This window comes from Fundulus heteroclitus, chromosome 17 (genome assembly GCF_011125445.2).
Source record: "Fundulus heteroclitus isolate FHET01 chromosome 17, MU-UCD_Fhet_4.1, whole genome shotgun sequence".
Taxonomy (NCBI): Eukaryota; Metazoa; Chordata; class Actinopteri; order Cyprinodontiformes; family Fundulidae; genus Fundulus; species Fundulus heteroclitus.
This window is the reverse complement of record NC_046377.1, coordinates 2,865,728-2,877,797: the sequence shown is the minus strand read 5'-3', so window position 1 is coordinate 2,877,797 and position 12,070 is coordinate 2,865,728. Positions and strand designations below refer to the sequence as shown.

The 12,070-nt window shown below is 40.4% G+C and overlaps 1 protein-coding gene across 2 annotated transcripts in view; it reads right to left on the bottom strand.

Annotated features, from left to right (window-relative positions):
* The window catches only part of LOC110368831, a 75,740-nt gene that overhangs the window by 32,521 nt on the left and 31,149 nt on the right, over window positions 1-12,070 (bottom strand). The gene's annotated exons all lie outside the window — the stretch shown is intronic.

Genomic DNA, 12,070 nt, shown 5'->3' with positions numbered 1-12,070 from the left:
CTAACGCATCACTTTTTGATATCGGGACCAATAAGAACTAGCCAGGGAGGAGTCTCAGAAGCATCCTGAACTTAGTCATAGATTAAGAATTGTTTTTTTTCTCTCTCTCTATCTCTCTCTCTCAGAAGAAGGTCGGGTTATAACACAGAGATGAAGCGATTAGAGTTTGCAGCTAGGTTTCAAGTGGCAAAAAGGGGAGAAAGAAAGACATGGATGAAGAGTGTGACAGGAAACTAATACCAGTCTCAGAGAAATGAGAGCAAACGTGAAGACATGCAGCTGCATCTCAATAAATTAGAATATCAGTATTCATTTACTGTCATGGATTAACAGATTGGGTATTTTTTCTTTCCACTCAAGCTTCTCTTAACATCCTTGGATAGAGCCAGCATTACCCTATGCCATTCCATGATAAATTAACAGCAAATACTGTATCTAGTGGTTTTAGACAGGAACCCCTGAAACAGGCATCATCTCCATACGGAGCGACGATGGTTCCAGTTGAATAATTCCACTCTGCATATTGTTTCCAAAGGAAAATACTCAGGTAGGTGTCAAGGAGCCGCAGTAGTTTCGTGGCCAAGGGTGCCCCCTGATTAGTCAACGATTGGAAGCAGACGAGGCCTAAAGTCAGATTATGAACCCCACAACTTTTTGGTTTCCTGTGATGTCTCTTTGATGCTCAGTTCATGAGTTCAAAACCTAATCAGACAAAGAGTCAGAGATTGCCTTAGTCACGGTCGAACTCGAAATCACAGCTCTAAAATTAGATTTACCTGTAAAGGATTTTTAATACAGAAAGGTCAGGTGCGATCACAGGGAGGACTACTTACTGGCAGACGAGCTACAAATGTTATTGCTAAAGAAGCTGTCTAGACTGTCGTATTTAAGCACAAATATTAAATGTTTGGTGGAAGGAAAACCAGTGTCAGAAAATGCTGCAGAAGCACTGAGATGCAGATGTAATTGTACACACTGCCAAAACGTACCAATGCCCTCTCTAATGACCATGGCATCCCTGTCCTGAATGGACAGAAACTGGCCTGACCTAATCCCCACGGAAAAACATCTCAACAGAGCCACCGGATGATCGCCTTCATGCCGCGCCGCATTAATGCTGTAGTTAATGCAAAAGAAACCATGGATTAAATCTGTTTATCGCGAACAAGCTGAAATAAAGAAGGTTTTCATTTTTTGAAACATTTGAAAGAGCTTAGAAATGATTAAATACAGTTCAACGTAAATGTCTCTAAACAGAAACTCTGCCAAGTTCTCTGGACTGAAGCTTGCCTCAGAATGTTTTTAGTCACCTTTCAGAAAAACGGATGTAACACTACATGAGCCAAAGACATCAAAGGCAACCTGTGCTGTTATCAGCAAGACGCGGAAAGGCCATTCGATTGGTTTGAACTTTTTCTGTGGAGGAAAACCACAATAAAGCAAACTAAAATCAAAAGAATGTTAAACTTTTTAAAGTTTCTTAAATGGTACCTGAATAAGAAATGATATGTTCAACACTATAACCGCAAGCAGGGACAGTTTCTCTATAAGCAGTTGATTCTATTATAATAGATTTTCCCCACAATGTTGACAAGGTTTATAACATCCAAACCCTTTCAAGGGATCTCTTTTTTCTTCAGGGTCAGGTTTTGTGGGTTGTTCTTTGAACCTAAATTCAGACAGGAACTTTGGATGAGCGTGGTGATAATAAAACAGAGAATGGACAGATGCAGAGACAGTGTCACGGAAGTATCCAGCAATAAAAAATGATGAAAAACCAGGGGTCTCATTTATAAAGCTTGCATACGCACAAAATGGGGCCTGAAACTTGCGTACATCACTTTCCACGCAAAAATTGGGATCTATATATATATAAAAAAGTTAGACTGCACGATGATTCCACTAGAGCTGTGGTCCCAAACCCCTGGGTCGCGGACCGGTACCGGTCCATGGAGCAATTAGCACCAGGCTGCTTAAGTTATATATATATATATATATATATATATATATATATATATATATATATATATATATATATATATATATATATATTTTTTTTTTTTTTTTTTTTTTTTAAACGGCACTAAACACTAAAATTCAATTGCCAATATTTTCTCCAAGTGCATTCTGGGTAAAACTCATCATCACCAACCGCTTTTTTGAAGGGCCCGGTCATTTGCCCCCACCCCTCAGCTAATCCTTGACCACCAAATATTTTACCCACAAGTTAGCAAAATGAGTAAAAAACAGATGTCTTTGGAAAGTTTCTTTTCAAAGGGAAAATTGGCCCAATGAAGAGACAGAGGAAGACCCTACGACAAAGAAAATTAAAGTTTTTAACAGACAATACCAGGAGTTCTACTTGAAATATGGATTTATTGCGACTGGTGATTCCCACAGACCAAGGCCACTCTTATGCGGCGATGAAGCCTTGAAAACTGCTTCGCCACTTGGAGACCAAGCATCCGGTTTTAAAAGACAAGCCCCTGGAGTATTTTGAAAGAAAAACACAGGAACCAGAAGGAAAGAAAAAATTAATGGCGGCCACCACATCAATAAATGCTAATGCACTGAGGGCATCATACTTGGTGGCTAACCGTATTGCTAAGGCTAAAAAGCCATTTACTATTGGTGAAGAATATATCCTTCCCGCCACTAAAGGCATTTGTCGTGAACTTCTAGGAGAGGCTGCTGTTAAAAAGACAGCACAGGTGCCTCTGTCTGCTAGTACCGTGACTCGGCGCATTGAGGAAATATTGAGATACAATTGTTTCAGAGGATTAACACGTTAACTTGGTAAGCACTCCAGGTTGACGAATCAACAGATGTTGACAACATCCCTCCCCCCCAGCCCCCCCTAAAATTGGCGAGCGTTGACCGGTCCGCAGTGATAAGAAGGTTGGGGACCACTGCTCTAGAGCCTTCAGTTTTACTCCATATCACACTTCAATCAGAGATTGACTTGATCATCAACATTCAGAACTGAAGCGTTGTTCATGCTTGTGCTGGTGACACATAACTACACAAGGGGCAGTTTCAAATAAATAAAGCATGCCCATAAGCCAGCTTAAATCAACAACATTTTATCAGGGGTTTTCTACTAGTGTCCCCCCCCCCAGAAGGTCACTTCTGGAAGACCTTGCAGATGGGAGAATTAGGAGGGAACACCGTTTCACGGAATAAAGATTTCCAGAGCAATGAGGATGACTGGCTAATATGCCAGTTTAGACTCCAAGCATTGCTCTCTGCTATGATCTACAGGAAGCAGCGGCTCCCCTCCCAGATGCTGGGTCATGAAGGTGCTCGCCCGCCACACGGTGCTCAGCTGTGGAGCATTCTGTCAGTTTCCTATAATGCTTTTAGCATTTTGGGACTTTTTTCCCTCCTAGTCTTACAGTCTCAGAGGACCTTATCCCGGCGCTCAGCTCCGTGAGGCTTTCCTTTGAGTTAAAACCGCAAAATTCACTTTTTAAGTGCTACATTCTTTTAATGTGGACAACATCTGTGCTGTTACCTCTGATCTTCACATTCAATAAACTCCTCTCTGTGAATTTTGTTTGCAGTTTCTTTTGCTTTTTCTTTGTGGTTGCCATTACACAATGAAAAGAAAAATGATCAGCAGACCCATTTTTGACAGACATTTAACATTCATGAAGTGGTCTTCATCAACCATTTATGGCTGGATCAGGGCGTGAAGAGGGCAGAAACTGGTATGCACACGTTCAGGTACAGCTATGATCTATGAAGGGAAACTGCGCGCATGGTTTATAAATCTGAATTTGTTTTTGCCGTATGTTGTTTTCTTTTTTTTTGGGGGTGGGGGGGGGCATACAATCAGGAGCCCCGGGGTTGGGTTAGTTGCAGGTCCCTGGGGCTCCTGTAGTCTGTTTGTGTTTTTGCACAATTAGTAAAGTTTCTCCTTAGACCTTTTTTTCCCTGCCATCAGTGTAGCTTTCTGGTCAGTATTGATGTTTATAAAGCACTCTTGCATCTTTTTTAGCCTCTGATTTCAGTTGTTTTGTTGCAACTTTGTTTTCTGCCTGCTCTTCTTGGTATGGTTAGATTTTTTTCTTTCATGTCTGGTCATTCTCATGCATTGTTAGATTCTGTTATCCTCCTGTCCCGGCTAGTTCATTGTCCTCCCTAATTGCCGTTCACCTGTGTTTAATTGCTCCACCTGCTATTCCTTTTATTTTCCACCTCTATTGAATCAGCCAGCTGGCCACCCAGTTCTGGTCTCCTCCTTGCCGTGTACCTGCTTTCTTGTTTTCGTCAGTCAACCCGTAAGTCTGTTATTTGTTTTTCTTTATTGAACCAGCTTGCATCCTACCGTGATGCCACTGAGTGTCTGTCAACAAACCGGTCCAGCCACTAAAACACAAAACCGGACACATCCGTACACTTTTAGGATGGATTTTACGCATTTTTTTTTTTTTTTATAAATGAGACCCCAGGAGCTTAAATACTGAGGCAGGAGTGAAAATGGCAAAAGGAGCCAGATGAGCTAATCAGAAGAAAAGTGGAACAGCTGTCGCAGAAGGAAAGCAGGGAAGCTGAGGGAGGGAGACTAATTAGGACTCTAGGGCAGCTCAACTACACACAGAGGTCTAGGAGAAATAAACTTTAAATTTCAGAAAGAACAGAACACAAGGATATACAAAGAAACCAAAATCAAAGGAATAACCTACAGTAGTTCAGCAAACCCCTGATGGGAAAAATAACAACTAAATATGGATAGACCTCAAGCACACAAATAAACGATGAGAAAATGCTGAAAACACACACACACTTGTTTTAAATATCATGCCTCGGCTACCATTGCCTTCCATCCTTTTTAAACCCTTTCTATGCCCTAACCCTAACCTAAACCCAATTGACACCTTAGTCCTAAACTTAACCCCTAGCTCAGAAAAACAGTGATGACAAAGAAAAGGTCCTCACTTTACATCAAAGTCCTCATTTTACTAGTAAAATGTGAAAAAAAATTCTCACTCAGCTGCAAGTACAAGTACACACACACACACACACACACACACACACACACACACACACACACACACACACACACACACACACACACACACACACACACACACACACACACACACACACACACACAAAACAACCAAAACCCAAACATCTGTGGATTAGGACATTTAGACACAAATGCTGAGCATGGTGTACTTGTCAGCTTAACTGAACCTAACAACCACAAGCCAACAGCCACATCAAAAAGAGTCAGTTCTCAAGTAGATCTAGAGTTCTTAATGAGTCGAGCAGATCAATGTAGTAGATTGTTACTACAAAAGAAAATGACATGTCATGTGAGGTTGGGGCTTACTGGAAATGGTTGGAGAGTTCTCACCTTTCTGTTCTTGAGGCACATTTAAAACATAGGATTGATGTTAATCACACAACTGTGTGATAGTAGATCTGTCAAATTTTACTTGTTGTTAATTTAATTCACAACTTAATTGAAAGAAGAAAACACAATGTATAAATACGGTCATAATACCAATTGGGACTGCTGAGCGTCTTCACTGGCCAAACTGCTCACTTTAACCTACCAAGCTAAGTATGGCCAAACCTAAACAGCTAACGCTTGACAGATTTCATCGAACTGAATGAACAAGAATGTATTTTAAAAGTAAAGTGACAAATTCTCAAGAACCTTTCACCAGTGCATTGTGAAAGTATTAAAAAAACCTAGGACATTTTCACATTTTGGTCATTCAAAACCACAAGCTTCACATGATTTTATGTCAGCGAGTAAAAGTAGTGCAGGAAAATTCCCTTTCAAGAATTACTTACAGTAATATAATAGCAGTGTTCCTGTCAACAAGACAGCACAGTAATGTCGTGATTAACTAATTTATGAGAAAGGAGTTGACAAGTATCCTTAAAAAAATCCCCACTATATTAAATAGCTATAAAAGGCTTTAACTTATTCAAACTGAGTAAATAGTGGTTTAGTTTAATTTTGTCACTGTTACTTAATTAACTAAGACCAACTAAACTTATTTGTTGTTTCCAGGTCATCCTCCTAACATCCATAGTTCAGTAATGACCTGAAGCCAAACGTCCCAATTTAGCACTGACATAAAGTGAAACTTTCTAGGCTGTTTTCACATTTTAAATACGTAGACATGAGCAATTTCAGAATTCTCCTTTCTCAAAGAGGGAAATAATACCTTCCAGTAAGCAGGCTGTTGTGTGAAACAAAATGAAGCCTCCTTTGTGTTTCACAAGGGGATAAATTACCAATGTAAGCCTCTTAGCGACACATTATGAGTGAGAGTGAAACCGAGTGAAAGAGGTTCAATAATGGCCCTAGATTACTGATACATCAGCAGCTCGGGTGCTTTTTTGGTTTAGCAACGTAGTGAACGAGCCCCGCTGTGGTTTAACCAGTAATTATAGGCTCACAGAGGTTAATGCTACAGTTAGAGATCTTCTGAGGACAAGTTTCAAACTGACTACAATGAAAGATACGCTTTAACTAAATGAAAGTATTCCAACAAAAAGCTTGGCGCCTGACTGGTTTTAGCTTAAAGTAAGACGTCTGCAAATTGTTCTGTACTCAGCAGAATCAACTTTAAATGTCAAACAGTCTTATATCCAAAATCCTTGGATCTGTGCTTATCAGTGTGATTATGTATCAGTTGGTAGATACAAATATTAACGCACCTAGCAAAGTGAAGGAGACGTAAGAAGTAGGCGATTTAAAAGAACAATGAGCTGTCACGCAGAGGTTAAAAAGAGTGCAGGGTGGGGACGGCAGTTTAACTGGCTTTTCAGTTGTGGGAGGATTCACCACCAAACCGGGTTCCCCACCAAAAACAGTTGGTGTGTAGATGACCACCAAGGTTTGACATTTTCCCCTACCATAATGGAGATACTTAATGCTGTCTTTGTGAATTCTGATTGTCATGACTTTTTATTTTAATCCAAGTTGCCTTCAACTAACACTAAAAGTTGCCTTTAGTCACACGACACCAGTTTCATTTATAGCTGTAAAGTTAATAGAACAGCAACATTAATTATAGTTAATCTAACAAACCTGAAAAAAGGTTTGGCTAGCTATGCCATAGTTAGCTATTCGAGTTGGTTAGCTAACTAGCTAGCCTAGCTACTGCAGCTTTCCGTTTACTGCATGCCTTGTTAATGCTGGTGGAACCGAAACTTGCGGTACGTACTCTCGCGGGAATACACGATCTCGCGAGTCTGGTGGTCCGTAGAGGGAACATTTACACAGCCAGTGTGTCAGGAAAAGGAAAATTAGCATGGAGCGTGGAGGTTTCGGATGCAAGCGGTGTGTTTGGGCCAAATGAAACACACTGTACAAGTAAAAGTCAGGAGACGGGTACAAAAGATTCCAGAGCACTACCTGTAGACCGCAACACAGCGAAAACAGCCATTAGTAAATAGAAAAAGTATGGGTCAACAACATCACAAAAGCTGCACTTTTCTCCAGAATTGATAAAAAGTCAGGACAGAAACGGGTCTGGACGTCTGCCAAGGCGCAGACAGTAACGTTGAAGAAATCGCAGGAGTTTCTGGATAGTACCGCCTGTATTCTACAAGTAGTAACAGTCTTCTGCATTCTCCATACATCTAGACTCAGAAGTAGGATAGAATACGAAAACCTTTTCAGCCAAAGAAAGCATTCAGGGTTGGGGTAAAATACTCAAACAGGTCATGAGAGAAACCTTTGGGCCACAATCCTACAATCCACAATCCTTAACAACATAAAAGAACATACCACAGTGAAACATGGTGGAGTTTGGATCATAATCCGTTGTTTTCCAGATATTTTTTGTCAAAGATGAAATTATAATTAGGTCCAAATAATAGTCACGTTTAACCTAAAACCTTCAGAACTCCATTGATCGGGCCGGGGTCATGGGTCAGCCTTGCTGGAGTCCAGCCAAGAGCTTGACTTTGTTCCAAGAATTCAGACACGTCCTTTGGCTGTACAGTGACCAGAAAGCTCTTACAAGCACACCTGGCACACACTGACTTGTATAACAATATCTGACATTTCAAAGGACACTTTATATCATTTTAAAAACGGAAGAGGCCAAAGGAACCCACAGTGGGGGGATTTGCTTGCTGACTTTAACTGGGGTAACATGGTGTTTTGTTATGCCAAAGCTTTACTAGCAAACACTGCAAGAGCGATGCTGTTGTTCCCCCTATGGCAGGGGATTATAAAGCCAAATTTCTTACCAATTTTTGTTACTATTAAAAAAAAACAATCGGTGTGAAACATTTGCAAGCAAATTTGGTTATGAGCTTGAAGCCTTGATCCTGATGATGGATGTCACACAGATCACACTGTGGTCCGTCTGCTTCAGGTGACCAGTGTCTTACTATTACTCACTTATTTCCAAGACCCGAGAGCATCCACAGCTGCCTGCTCCCCATCTTATTGCACTCTAACCATCAGATTGTTAATAGAAGCACTAGCTTGCCATTCATAATTGGACAGAAATCTCTGCTGGAATAAGAAATCCTGTGATTCAGTATGGGGCATCTGAACATCTTATTTATTTTTAGGGGTGTCATGAAACGTCTGGCTCAGGAGACGAGAAAAGGCAGGGGTTTTACAAGAACGCAGCAAGGTGCGGGAAACTAAAAGCCCAATGTTTACATGTTTTGATGAATGGAGGAAATGCTTCATATAGGTCCTGGGATAAATGAGATTCTTTCTCTCAGCCCATGTTGATACAGGACTAGATGGACTGTGGACAATGGAAGTCTCTCACCAGCTTCGGCCTCTGTCTTCCCAAGTTTATTTGATTTGTTTATTTGTAGACTTTCCAGTACCACAGGATCATTCCTGGGTGACAGAAACCCTCCTCCTTCTTGAACTGCCTGATGGCCGGACATTCCCATGTGATTTATGCTTACATAATTGTTTGAACAGATGAAGGTGGCAACTTCAGGCATCTGGGAGTTGGACCCAAAAGATGAACCAGACACATGAATGTCCACATTCTCTTCCTGATATCTTAAAAAAAGATTTTCTTTTATATCTCCATGTCGTCACATGAGGAAGCAGTGCGTTTGAGGTGTCGGCACAACGTACATCCACAGGTATGCCTCCAGTTGAACATAAACACTGTGAATTAACTATCAGAGCCTTACAAAACCAGGACATTATTACCTGGGCTTTTACAAATTGTTTAAAGGGATTAAATCTTAATGCATCTTTAAGTCTAAAATTGAAGAAACTGATAAAAAAATCAAAAAAGTTATTCTTTTGGTATTTAGCAAATTGATTTAATTTTATTCATCTTGACTGACCAAAAAACGATAAACGTTTAGTCTGATTGATTGTCAGACACTGAGGGGAGAAAGATTATGTACTTTTTAACAGTTTATATAACTGTCTGGTTTAAACTGTATCTTAACCTCGCAGAACAGCATCTTATTTTTTTTTTTTTTTTTTTTTTTTTTTACCAGTGTGAGCAATATGAAATTAAGAGCCAAACTTGTTTTATCTACTTCTGCGTTTGCTGATTGTGTAAATGAGTAGCTGATGTCAACAAGCTTAGCATATGCCTCCCAGCCTTCTTTGGATTTGCGGTAAAAAAAAAAAATTGAAGCCGTTTATTCTTTGGAAAGAAACGTTAATTCCTGTAAAGTATTTGCCAGGCGCTTGTTGGCTGAAATGAGAGCAGTCGTACTTTAAGGGTGTTTCTCACATGAGCAAACACGCAGTTAGATAATAAAAGCCAGTTTATTAGGAAACGGCTCCTGTATGCTTCACCGGCGCCTGACCTGCCGGTGCGGTTGCCACGGAAACGTGACATAAAAGACAGCGCTGGTTCTTCTTTGAGTGGACCGGGTCTGAGGACACCAGTGGAACAAGGCCAGTTCAGACAGCCAGGTGTGCAGCCAGACCAGGGGGACAGAGCCGAGAGCGTTTCCTCTTCTTTTCCACTGGTCCGTTCTCCGTTTGTACGGGCCGGTCACTTTCAGTGTCACTGTTCTTCTTTCTGTCTACACCGACCTCACGTCTTTCCAGGTCACTACAACCTCGCTCACTCTTCAATAAGGAAGTGATTCCAGAGCTAAAAAAACTAACAAAAAAAAAAAGCCTCTTATATGTTTAATGAAAGGTGCAGCATTACGTTTCCACCACATGCAACATTTTTTCATGTACATTAAAACGTTTCATTTTGGATCATGCCTCACAAACAGGACTTCTCGTGACTTTCTTCTTGCCAATCATCCACAAAGTCCAGAATGTGGACTGTACAACTGTCCTGTCAGCAGATTGTACCACCTAAGCTGTGGATCTCTGCAGCTCCTCCAGAGTTATAAAAGGCATTTTGACTGCTTATGGGATTAATCCTCTTTTCACCATTCAGATTAAGTTGATGTCCATGTTTTGGTAGGCCTGCAGGTGGTCCATCCTCTCTCCGAGTCCAGATGATGGATTAAACAGAGCTCTGGGCGACAGCTAAAGCTAGGGAGATTGTGTAACCCTCACAAGCTTTATCACCATATGATGTTATATCGATTTGTTTGGATGACAACACGATATTTGCCGACATCACAAAGTCTGTTACAACATGAGTTTGATTAAATTCACTTCACAAGTCTGTGAGCAATATGACACGACATCATCTGCCCATCTAAAGCTATTATCTACACACACACACACACACACACGCACACACACACACACACACACACACACACACACACACACACACACACACACACACACACAAAAACAAATATGAGTTAAACTTTCAATTTCTGATCTCTTCCAGGTTTGGGCATTTAAATCAAAAACAGCATTCTTCTTATTTTAAATTATAATAGTAATAATAATAAGCAAATAGATCACCTGTTCACTATAGTCTTGTGTCTTGTTAATTAATTAACTGAAAATTTTATTATGCCATATAAACAATTGTATTATTTTTATTAAAAAATAAAGGCTTAAAAATATGGGTCCATATCGTAATTTTTCAAATGACGATATGGACCCATATTTTCATCTTGCATCGATGTAACTGGATCGTTAATCAACATATTAATGTGAATCGATGTATTGCTGCAACCACTTTCTCCCTGACCTCTCTGCTGGGTTCCTATGTCTTTATGATCCCGCTAGTACTGTTCTCTAAAAAAAAAAAAAAAACCCTGAGGCCAAAAACAGAACAGCTGAATTCATACACAGATTTAACCACAAAGGCGGGCTCCAATTACTAGGTGGATTCTAAAGACACGTGATTCATTTGGATTGTATTGAGGGGTATAAGAGTAAAGGGGCTGAATACAATTGCATGCTAGACTTTTCAGAATAATTTTTTCGGAATTCAAGAAAAGAAAAGTTTATTACACATGTTGAGATAAAACAAAATGTAAGACAGGCACTTTTGGAACAGGAAGGAACACCTAAATCCACCTAACTCCATATGGGGCAAAAATCAGAGCTGCTGTTGTCCATCATATCATCCACACTGATGCAGAGAAACTGGTCCGCCACATCGCTAACGCCTTCTTCTATTTTATTTCAATTCTAAAGCCTGACTGAAGTCATAAAAGAGACATCGGTGTACATGCCTTAATTCTACACAACATATTTTAACCAGATATCATGATAATTCCTCCCCTGGGAGCAGCAGAGCAAAGTCTTGTATGTATTGTTTGTGTGTCTCTCTAATAATTAAAAATGAGCCTAATTAAGGCCATGGCGCTGCATAATTGAAATAAGCATCATCCCTCTGCCGTGACCTGCCTGATCCCATTACAAGTTGCGTAAGGGCATGGCTCAAAGTGTCAAAGAGTCTTTTGCACGCTGTTCCCATCTAGCGGCAGAAAACCAAATAGCAGGAGGGGGGGGGGGTGAAACCAGAAGAAACACACGCAGCAGAGTATATTTATCCCCCAGGTGTCAAAAATGTTAACCCTAAAGGTACCACACTCACAGCTGAAAGCTGAATGCTATGTGTTTGATTTTCCAAGACTAGAACCAAAACATGAATACACACACACACACACACACACACACACACACACACACACACACACACACACACACACACAC